The sequence below is a fragment of the Rhinolophus sinicus genome, chromosome 17 (genome assembly GCF_057876585.1).
Source record: "Rhinolophus sinicus isolate RSI-liver-muscle chromosome 17, RSI-T2T, whole genome shotgun sequence".
In the NCBI taxonomy this organism is placed as follows: Eukaryota; Metazoa; Chordata; class Mammalia; order Chiroptera; family Rhinolophidae; genus Rhinolophus; species Rhinolophus sinicus.
The window spans coordinates 205,567,785-205,579,544 of NC_142517.1; the positions used below are offsets into that span (position 1 = coordinate 205,567,785).

General features: G+C 39.1%; 1 protein-coding gene and 1 pseudogene across 1 annotated transcript in view; one reads left to right on the top strand and one right to left on the bottom strand.

The window, feature by feature from the left end:
- The window catches only part of FBXO36 (F-box protein 36), an 85,366-nt gene that overhangs the window by 68,091 nt on the left and 5,515 nt on the right, over positions 1 to 11,760 (top strand). The gene's annotated exons all lie outside the window — the stretch shown is intronic.
- LOC109438832 (eukaryotic translation initiation factor 2A-like) lies at positions 5,104 to 8,266 on the bottom strand (annotated as a pseudogene).

Genomic DNA, 11,760 nt, shown 5'->3' on the forward strand with positions numbered 1-11,760 from the left:
CTGACAGATTTTTTTCTTCTCTTTTACTAGACCTGTGTTATATCACACCAGATTTTAACCCACATCCACACACCCTTAATACTCGGTAGTAGATTTGCAGGGACATCTGTAAAATCAAATGCAGTCTGCTTCCTTGCAAGTGACAAGCCTGTCAAAGTTATTTCTGAGTTTAGTCCAAACACAGAGCAAAAATTTAATTGGCCAGAGACCCCGGGCCTCATTTCCTGCCCAGGAGCCATTCTGCCAGGGTGATTGGCAGGCCGGTGGAGGGCACGTGCTTCTGCAGGGCTCCTTGCAGCATGTGTCTGCCAGAACTTCCAGACCTCATTCCCAGCCACGTTTTCAGTGACACACAGGTTAACACCCCGTGTGTGCAACAATTATGTGTATGCACAATTTGGTATGTCAACAGAACTGCGTCAACATAAAATTTCAACTCATTTGTAACATCGATGCAAAATGTCAACAGCTTAAAAATGTTGTGTGTGGTGTTTTATCAACTAAGAGATTCTGAAAGCGTATGGGCATGCATAATCTTCTTGATTCAACAGGAATCAGTAGGAACACAAACATGGCCATCTGAAAACTCTGATTATCCGTATAAAATGGTACAATATAAAAATGGATGCTAAAGGTAAATAACAGTTGAAAATGATTTATTAATATATTGACTATTGTTAAATAAGTTAAAATAACATAGGTTATCAGACTATTTCAATAATTATTTGTCCTAATAATTTGGATGTTTTATTACCTGATTATAATTATTTTTGCCAAAACTCAACAGTACCATCAACCTAAAATCGTTGACGATGGCACCAGCATCGTCAGTGGTCGAAACATTTAGCCCCTCTCTTCCCTGCCTCATTTCCTGTGTTAGGTCCACATAATGATCCATCAGATGGAAATAATATAGCACTGGTATGCCTCTGTACCCCTATTGACAGCTTTCACACAGATGAATAAATCTGCTTTGTTTATGGCATACCATTTCGGAGTGAAAGGCATTTTATAATCTTGCCCTTTCTCATCTTTTCAGTCAAAGTGTTTCTATTCTGTTGTCGTTCACCATTGTAATTGTAAAGGTAAAATACTGATATTTTCTGATGATTTATATCTTTACATCTTAGAAGAATTTATTAACAACAGCAAATGTGAATATTTAATTTATAAGCTAAAAAAATGTATTTTCCTTAATGTCAACTTCTATTATTGATTTTTTTTCTCAACATGTTTGGCATAGTACGTGCATTGAACTTTGGTGACATGGAATGTGAAATGCTTTATTTTGCTGAGTAGGCCCAAGAATTTAGGCTGAGATTATGATTTGGGGGAGGGGTGGGAAGCAGGAGTAGGGATAAATCACTAGTCACCACCTGTCATTGTGTTCCGAGCTTCTCGTGTACAGGATGGTCCTCAGCCCTCATTTATTACTCCAGACAGACTCCCAAGATAGTGAAGAATAATGTAAAACAATCTTACTGAAAAAACAAAACAAAATTGTGCAGCATACTTTTTTTAAAATCTGAGCTTTAGTGTAATGACCTTTACCTTCAGTTTGAGATAATATAGGGTGAGAGCGTGTCCAAGCTTTTCAACTCTGAACAGTTGGTTTCCACTTGAAATGGATGTCTTTGATTGGATGCTAAAACGTTAAGTAGACAAGGTACCACCGCACTAAAGAAAAATGTACACCAGCAATTAGAAGCATAACATTATATATTAGGTCATTATATCTTAATTTTACCTATTTATTGTTTTGAAATGAGATCATCCGCACACTGGGATAGCCTTAGTTTGCCCTTGCGACATGGAACCCTCAAGGTTGGGAGCTACAGAAGGCTCCCTGTTTCTTGCTTACCATGTCCCCTCAAACATAGATCTCCATTCAGACAAGTTATTTTCAACTGGGAAATCTGTTCTGCCCATCCAACGTCTTAGGGTCATAGATCCATAATCACAGACTAAGTTGGAATACCATTAGAAATAACAACAATAATAACAGTTTCCATTTATTGAGTGTCTATGCATACCTAAAAATAAGCAGGTAGTAACCAACTTAGTTCTTACAGCAACGCTTGCAGGTGAGTGATATTTCTGTCCTGTAGATCAGGGTCTATAAACCATAGCCTAGGTCTAATCTAACCAGCCACCTGTTTCTGTATATAAAGCTTTATTGGGCCAGTTTATGTATTATCTATGGCCACTTTCACACAGTGAGAGTTAGAGAATCACAATACAGGCTGTATGGCTTACAATACCTAAATTATTCTCAGAGAGGACAAGTTAGTTTTCTCCAAGGTCTCACAACAAAGAAGCGCTAAAGCTGAGATTCAAATCTATAACTACCAAATCTATGTTCTTAACCACAAATGCTGCACCACCTCTCCTTTCGGAGCCAACACCAGGTTTCACCAGCAGAACTTGAAAAGGTGATGGGACTTGCCCAAGGTCATATTTGAAATTATAAGGGGAAGGGCCTTGGGCATAATATAAAAGATCATTCTAATTTTTAAAAATAGATTCTGATTAAAAATGTAGCTAACATACAATATTTTATTAGTTTCAGGGGTCCACCATAGTTATTCAACATTTATATACCGGAAGAAGTGATCACCATGATAAGTCCAGCAACCATGTGACAGTCTACCACGCTATCACAATATTATTGACTATATTCCCCATGCTGTACATTACATCCTCATGACTTGTTTGTTTCATACCTGGAAATTTGGACCTCTTATTCTCCTTCCCCTTCTCCCCCTCTTTAAATGTATCAATTATAGTCGACATTCAATATTATTTTATATTAATTTCAGGTGTACAGTATAATGGTTAGACATTTATATAATTTAAGAAGTGATGGGCCGGCCCGGTGGCTGAGGTGGTTAGAGCTCCATGCTCCTAACTCCGAAGGCTGCCGGTTCGATTCCCACATGGGCCAGTGGTCTCTCAACCACAAGGTTGCCAGTTCAATTCCTCGAGTCCTGCAAGGGATGGTGGGCTCCGCCCCCTGCAACTAAGATTGAACACAGCACCTTGAGCTGAGCTGCCACTGAGCTCCTGGATGGCTCAGTTGGTTGGAGTGCATCCTCTCAACCACAAGGTTGCCGTTTCGACTCCCACAAGGGATGGTGGGCTGCGCCCCCTGCAACTAGCAACAGCAACTGGACCTGGAGCTGAGCTGCACCCTCCACAACTAAGACTGAAAGGACAACAACTTGAAGCTGAACGGCACCCTCCAACTAAGATTGAAAGGACAACAACTTGACTTGGAAAAAAGTCCTGGAAGTACACACTGTTCCCCAATAAAGTCCTGTTCCCCTTCCCCAATAAAATCTTTAAAAAAAAGAAAAAAAAGAAAAGAAAAGTGATTCCCTTGACTATTCTAGTACCCAGCTGGCACTGTACATAGTTATTACCACATTGTTGACTATATGCCCTATGTTTCACATCCTCATGATTATTTTGTAACTATCAATTTGTACTCCTTAATGCCTTCACTTTTTTCACCTTGGCGCCCAACCCTCTCCCATCTATCACCCCAACAAATCTAGTACCCATCTGACACCATACATAGTTATTACAATATTATTGACTATATTCTTTATGCTATACTCTACATCACCATGATTACACTGTAATAACAAATTTGTACTTCTTAATCCCATCCCATTTTTTCACCCACACCCCTACTCCCCCTCCCATCTGACAACCATCAAAATGTTTTCTGTATCTATGAGTTTGTTTCTGCTTGTTTGTTAATTTTGTTCTTAGATTGCACATATAAGTGAAATCACATTGCGTCTTTCTCTGTCTGACACTCCACACAGCACAATACCCTGCAGGTCCACCCATGCTACCCTACCACAGATGGCAAGAACCCATTCTCTTCCATGGCCAAGCAATATTCCATGTATATATGTACCACCTCTTTATCCATTCTTCCATCGACAGACACCCAGGCTGCCTCCACATCTTGGCCATTGTAAACAATGCTGCAATGAACATATGGATGCACACATCTCCTCAGAGTAGCATTTTGGGTTTCTTCAGATAAATGCCCAGAAGTGGGATTACTGGGTCTTTCATTGTCTCTTCTTATAGCCTTTGTTTTAAACTCTATTCCGTGTGGTATAAGTATTGTTACCGCAGCTTTTTTCTTTTTTAATTTTCATTTTCATGAAATATCTTTTTCCATCCCTTTACTTTCTGTGTGTGTCTTGCGATCTAAAGTGATTCTTGTGTAGGTAGCACATGTAAGGGTTTTGTTTTCTTATCCATTCAACCCTTCTATGTCTTTTGAGTGCAGCATTTAATCCATTTACACTGAAAAGAATTGTTGATAGATATGTAGCTATCACAGTTTTATTATTTATAATTTTGTTGTTTTTTCTGACTTAAAGATGTCCCTCTAACATTCCTTGTAATACTGGTTTGGTGGTGATAAACTCCTTTACTTTTTCTTGTCTGGGAAGCTCTTTATCCATCCTTCAATTATAAATGATAGCCTTGCTTGGTAAAGTATCCTTGGATATAGGGCCTTGCTTATCATTACATTGAATATTTTGTGCCAATCCCTTCTGGTCTGCAAAGTTTCTGTTGAGAAATCAGCTGACAGTCTTATGGGAGCTCCCTTATAAGTTACCAGTTGCCTTTCTCTTGCTGCTTTTAGAATTCTCTCTGTCTTTAACCTTTGCCATTGTAATTATAATGTGTCTAGGTGTGGGCCTGTTGGGTTCATCATGTTTGGGACTCTCTGCACTTTCTGAACCTGTATGTCTATTTCCTTCACCAGGTTAGGGAAGTTTTCAGTCATTATTTTTTTTCAAATAGGTTCTGTCTCTTGCTTTCTCTCTTCTCCTTCTGGTACTCCTATGATGTGAATGTTGTTACATTTGATGTTGTCCCAGAGGCCCCTTAAACTATTCTAATTTTTTTTGGATTCTTTTTTCTTTTTGCTGTTCCAATTGGGTGTTTTATGCTACCTTGTCACCCAAATTGCTGATTTGATTCTCTGCTTCATCTAGTATGCTGGTGACTCCTTATAGTGCATTCTTCATTTTTCAGTTGTATTCTTCACTTCTGACTTTTTTAAAAAAAAAGGTTTCTATGTTCTTTTTTGTGCTTTCTACCTCTTTGCTGAAGTTCTCCCTAAGTTCCTTGAACATTCTTATAACCATTGTTTTGAACTCTGTCTCTGGTAGGTTGCTTGCCTCCATTTTGTTTAGTTCTTTTTCTGGATTTCTCTCCTGTTCTTTCATTTGGGACACATTTCTTTGTTTCCTCATTTTGGCTGCTTCTCTGTGTTTGTTTCTATGTATTAGGTAGATCTGCTATGTCTCTGTCATGCAGGGTGTCAGGCGGGGTCTCTGGTCCCGCTCCCCACATAAGAATGCAGGACATGGTAAGACCAAAAAGGAACACACACGGAGCCATAGATAGGGGAATCATACCACTATATTCTCACTGGCAGCTGGGTTTGAGACATAGGAAGCAGGGGCCACACTATCTGTAACCTGCCATCTACTTCTCTCTGCCAACCAACCTCACTTGCTAGCTGCAAGCCACCATGCTAACTGCAATCTGCTCTTGCTAGCTCAGCCACCATCCTCTTGGTAGCCCCCATTCTCTGCTAGCATAGCCACAGCAGTTATATTAGTGGCCAGTGGCTCACTGGTTACAGCTGACGGTCAACTAGCCATAGCTGATGGCCATCCAATCACAGTTGATGGCTATTTACTGCCTGAGCCAGCACCTTTCCATGTGAGGCCAAGAGCCTGGAAACTGCACCCCTGGCTCTGTCCCCACAGTCTCCTACCACAAGCAGGTGTGGTGCCCGTTCCATGTATCCACTCCTCCTACCAGTCTCAATGTGGCTTCTTTATATTTTTAGTTGTAGGACTTCTGTTATGCTAGACTTCAGATGGTTCTCCAGGTTGATTGTTCTATAATTTAGTTGTAATTTTAATGGGTTCATGGAAGAATGCAGGCACAGTGTTTATCTACTCCACCATCTTGGATCTTTCCTCCAATATCATTCTAATTTAATCGTTCGGAGACTAGTCCAAGTTTTTTTTTTTTTTAATATAAAATGTCTTTATTCATTTATATGGTAAATACTGTTCTTTACAAAAAATATGTCTTTCAATTGATCAAGCTTAGCTAGAAAATTCATGTGTCTTTTTTATATCGTATGTTGACATTGTAGAGGTTGCAGGATGCAAAAATTAGTTTAATAGGCATTATTAAATAATTTCAGACATATACAGAATCTTGGATAAATGGTTAAAATTATAGATGAACATTAAATGTGGGCACGTGGATATTCCATATATACCAACGAACTTAGAAGATGTGTTTGCACTGTTTTCTGATAAACAACTTGCTTTCTATAAATCTTTAAATACCTAATTCCAAATCTTCCAGCTCCTAGACAAGGATTTCCTCTGTTTGAATTTTCTCCAACTAATTTTTTTCTAGCTGTTTTCCAGTTGCTGCTTGTTCTTTCAATTGTTGGATTGCTTTCAGTTTCTTCTTTAGGTTCTGATTTGTTTTTTGTTTTGTTTTTTCTCGTTTTTATTTTTATTTTTATTTTTTTTTTAATCTTTTTTCTCTCAGGGTCTCCAGAAGTTGACTGAGAGGTAGTATTTTTCTACTGAGCTCTGTGGGGCAGAAGTAGGTGCCAAATCTGGTGGGCTCTTTTCACTTCTTGCTTCCTGTTTTGCAGCTTTCTTAGCCTCATGCTTCCTTTGATTGGCTGTTTTTGAGCTTATCATTTCCTGGTTGTGGTTTCATATTCAGAGGTGATTCCTCCTGATGCAATTTGGAATTGGTGACTGGTTTATTTCTTAAAGCTGGGGGTCTATAACCTGTTGCAGCTTTAGGTTCTTCACTGGGTACTTCACTTGGAACTGCTTGGTAAGTTATTGTTTTTGTTGGAAATATTCCATCTAAAAGTGGCTGCCAAGAAACCTGCCATAATTCTGCATTCGATGGCACATCATACTTGTGCAAGACAGCACGAGTAAAATGCCAAATGTTGTACCCATTATTCGCAAGTAACCTGGGAGCACACGTGGCTATTAAAATATGCTCACCATCTGGGCATCAAGCAAAATATGTAGACTCAGAAGCCACTGGTTTAGAAATAAGTTTGTAATTTTTAACATCCCACACTTCCATTTGTCCCCTGAGATTTCCAAATCCAGCTAGAACTAATATATGTCCATCAGGACTATAGTAGGCTGCATTATGAGGACCAATTCTGAAGTCAAACACAGGATCACATCTTACATTGAACATTGTTGCTTTAGCAGGCATAAAACCATAAACAGCACAGAACTCAGTAGAACTAGAATTCCAAGCTACATCATAAATGGGGTCGTTTTTTGGTAATTGCACTACAGCACTCTCTGTTTGTTGCAATGTAGTGCAGTGTTTGTTGCCCATAGTAGGAAGCTCCTGTCTTGTCAACATCTGTACTAACTATTACCAACACAACGGTAGCTTTTTTATTCCATAGCATTGTAACCTTATCTGCCTTAGAGAAACTTTTATTGGCTAGAGCTGCATGAGGTCTATCAAACTTGGGATACTGACATACAAGTAATCCAACAGATGAAGCTGTGCCCTTACTTCCTGGAACACAGACAGACACCTTGTACGGTTGCGGTCCAGGTGATAACACAAAACAATTTTTTGCAAATGCAATGAATTTGCAATTGTATTTACATTGTTTCCAAAGAAGTGAACTTCATGGTTAACATTTGGGCACATAATTTTATCTTCTGACCAGGAAGGACACGAATTTTGCACTTTTTTCTGGATGGAAGACTTCGAACATGTCCCTGTTTTCACATCATAAAGTTATAGGTTGGAAATTGTAGCTGTGCCACCTTTAGAAGTAGTATAAGGCTGCCATGTTGCCAGGATAGTGTTTTTTGGCAAGAACTCAAGGCAAACTGCCTTTGGGAGATCGTGGGAGTTAGTAGTTCCTTGTTAGTGACACTGATAATATTTATTTTTTTTCTGTTGCCCCAGGCAAACAAGGTCCCATGCTTACTAAAAGTATAGACTTTGCAATTTTTCCCAGATTCCCTTGGAAACACTGTGCTTTCTGTAAAATGTGGTGGTCCATTCACCATACACAGTCTTTTTCTTTTTTTTCCCAGGACTTTATTGGGGAACAGTGTGTACTTCCAGGCCTTTTTTCCAAGTCAAGTTGTTGTCCTTTCAGTCTTAGTTGTGGAGGGTGCAGCTCAGCTCCAGGTCCAGTTGCTGTTTCTAGTTGCAGGGGGCACAGCCCACTATCCCTTGCGGGAGTCCAACCGGCAACCTTGTGGTTGAGAGGATGCACTCCAACCAACTAAGCCATCTGGGAGGCAGCTCAGCTCAAGGTGCTGTGTTCAATCTTAGTTGCAGGGGGCGCTGCCCACCATCCCTTGCAGGACTCGAGGAATTGAACTGGCAACCTTGTGGTTGAGAGCCCACTGGCCCATGTAGGAATCGAACCGGCAACCTTGTGGTTGAGAGTCCACTGGCCCATGTAGGAATCGAACCGGCAGCCTTTGGAGTTAGAAGCATGGAGCTCTAACTGCCTGAGCCACCGGGCCGGCCCCTACACAGTCCTTTTGATCCTTGGATTGTCAGGAGCAGCATGGACGGCACCATGTTGTCTCAGAAAGTGAGAATAGTCCAAACTTTTGATGAACTAAATGATTGCCCATTTTTCTGTAAAGTATCATAAGTTCATTTAAATAATAAGTAAGGAGTGAGTTCTTCTTTAAGACGCTCACACACTCTTAGGGAAAACTAAGGATTGAGTAAAAGAGTTGAATATGCCTCACTGGTATATTAACACATTTCTATGAAAGTAACCATATTTTCCCCGAAACATATTTAGTAAGAATAGTGGCATTGTTTTACATTTTTGCAAATCTCTTTAACGTCTCTGGCACTTTTCCAAACTCAGTCCTCTCTTCTTCCTGTCATTTTCCTCCACTTGAGAACCAGTGAATCTCTTACCTCTTCCTGCTTCACCTGACAATGGAAGAGTCTTCCTCAGTGTTAATTTGAGACCCTCAACCCAACCTGCTCTGCTTTTCGTTGCTGTTGGCCCACACAATTCATCTGTAGCACCTTTAATACATTGTCAGCAATCTCTGCTCCCTGCCATGACTCAGTTCCCCTTTCCTAGATGACGAATGCTGCTGCTTTTCAGTCTTTGCAATTCAACATCAGCATTTCTCACCCTATCTCCTGTTCTCTGAATACGTTGAGTTTGGAGATTTCCAGTTCATATAAGCCATGCTCCATTCATTATTGTGTTTAAGGATGGGTCATTAGCTTTCGAAAGGGAGATTAGAAATCTTGCCATCTTAGCCCACACAGCTGCACCATCTAAGCCTAAAGGTACTGAAAAGATGGCATTCAAATCTACTAATAAAAGTGTAAATCTGAAACAAAATATGATTCAAAGGTATCTTTTCCTTGAGTTTATGATGTTACATTTTTACCTTTTGGTACCTTTTAAGTTGTGGCATCGTTTTGAGAGTATTCATTCAGAGTTTAAAGAAAAAGGAATTGAATATTTTAAATGTAGATGTGATGAGTTCATTAAAAGTGAAAAATTGATCATTACAGCTTTTCAAACCAGCAATGCAACAGCCTTTGAAGTACACTGCAGGGTAAGTGAATTGCCTGGAGAAAGGCATATAAGCCTGTACAGCTGACGTTGCCGAATGTCTGCTGGATGGAGAGTCAGCAGAAGAAATCATAGCAGTACCACTTTCCAATAATACAGTAGCTTGTCAGAGTAAAGATTTAGCTGCAAACATGAAGGCTGAGTTACTATCTTGACTACAAATTTGTCTTACAAATGGACAAATCAATAAATGTGGCTGGATTCGCTGTTTCACTTCTATGCATCTAGTATCATACCAACTATTAATAGTAAAAGATCTTTTTTCATGTGAATGCTTGGAAGAAAACACAAGTGGTGCTAAAACGGGCAAAATACTGAAGAATGTTATTCACTCTCATGGTTAATCCTAGAGCGACTGTGTTCATGTTTTTGCTGACGGTGCAAAAGCAACGGCAGGTCAAACTGCTGGTGAGTTAGCGTGTGTCAAAGCAGTGACACCAAAATGCACTGAAGTCACTGTGTTTTTCACTTCCATGCATTTGCAGTTAAATAATGGCCAGATTCGTTTAAGGATGTCCTTGATGAAATAGTAAAAACCGTCGCCTTTTATTATGTCTTTACCTTTGAGTCCACATCTTTTTAATGTCCTGTGTGACAAAATGGGAAGTAGATATGCACAAAGCACATCTGCTTCAAATCAAAGAATCAAAGTCTAATGGCCGTTTTGAGGAAAAGCACTTGTGTAACTGAGGTGCAAACTGAACTTCTGCTTTTTTCATGAAATACCATATTTTTGTTTGGCAGACATGTTACTGAAAATCAGGCTGCCACTTCAAGGAAAATAACTGCCGTATCTGTTGTCAATGATAATATTCAAAAGAAAATTAGAATTTTGGAAAACTTCTATCAACCTCCATACATTTGTCCACTTCCCAAATGAGATATAACCCACAGACCATAGAATTCACTTTTTAGAAGTGTGTAGTTCAGTGTTTTTATATATTCACAAAATTTGGGCAACCATCACGGTATCTACTTCCAGAACATTTCCTCACCCCACGCCCAGCAGTCATTTTCCATCCCCGTCTCCTCTCAGACTCTGGCAACCATTAATATACCTTCTATCACTATGGATTTGCCTATTCTGAACATTTCATATAAATCACACAATAGTCATCTGGTGTCTTAAAATAGTGTGTGAAATATGAAAACATTGGGAAGATCTACAAAACTCAGTGGACCACTATTTTCCAAATGACTAAAGCATTATGTTACAAAATCATAAACGGGTAAAAGATCCATTCAAAGTGTAAGGCAGGTCAATGGCTTTTAATGTAACATTTTACAAAGTTTATTGATATGGTGTCAGATTCCACACTGCAACTAACTTTTAGAGAAATACCACTTGTTGAGTTTTGGTGTAGTGTTAAAAAAAACTCTACAATCACCTGAAAAGACTATTAAAATACTCCTCCCCTTTCCAACTACATATAAGTATGAGGCTGGATTTTTTTTTTTTTTTTAAAGGAGGGCACAGCTCTCAATGGCCCATACGGGGATTGAACCGGCAACCTTGGTGTTATTAGCACCACCCTCTAAGCAACTGAGCTAACTGGCCACCTGAAGCTGAATTTTCTTAATATATGTCAATCAAAACCACATATCACAACAGACTGAATGCAGAAGCAAATATGAGAATCCAGTTGTCTTCTATTAAGCTGGATATTAAAGATATTTGCAAAAATGTGAAACAATGCCACTATTCTTACTACATTTTTTGGGGAAAATATGGTTATCTTCATAAAAATGTGTTGTTAACATAGTAGGCTCATTATTGTTATTTTAAAATGAAGTAATTTCTCAGTGTTGCTTTCCAATAGGGTAAATATCAATCAGGTAAAACTTATAAAAACAAACTATCTTTGGGTCTTCATTGGCTTTTAGGAATATAAAGGGGACCCGAGACCCATGAGTTTGAGAACTGTAAGTCTAGCACTTGTAGTCTGTATCTTTCATTTGACAAGTACACAAATAGTGATAGTTCTTCAATCGTTTTACTGAACCTTTCTGTATGTTTTATATTATCAATTACAGTTTCATCTCAACAGGTTGGG